Genomic DNA, 450 nt, shown 5'->3' on the forward strand with positions numbered 1-450 from the left:
TATATATATATATACTAGATGATTACCCGCTTCGCCGGGAAGAAGTAGAGCCGAATACCCGGCCGTCGCCGGGGACCCGGCTTTGCCGGGTGTACGCCGGCATCGCCGGCGCACGAAGGAAGGGAGATCTAAAAATAGTAACGTGCAGTGACCTTCTAAATATAAACGTACAAACGGGAATATCGATTGACGCCGGCGCACGAAGGAAGGGAGATCTAAAAATAGTAACGTGCAGTGAAAAACGAAAATCGGTTCAGCGCTGCGCGCTGAGAGCACGTGTTGAAATATCTCATCGATCAGGTTGTGTCCGGGGTCTCTGTCAATAAGCCCACCAAATTTGAAGCAGATCCATCGAGAACTTTGGCCGTGCATGGCGATCAATCACACACACACACACACACACAGACACAAGTCGTATATATATATAGATATATATATAAATATATATAT

Source organism: Littorina saxatilis, linkage group LG11 (genome assembly GCF_037325665.1).
Source record: "Littorina saxatilis isolate snail1 linkage group LG11, US_GU_Lsax_2.0, whole genome shotgun sequence".
Classification (NCBI taxonomy): Eukaryota; Metazoa; Mollusca; class Gastropoda; order Littorinimorpha; family Littorinidae; genus Littorina; species Littorina saxatilis.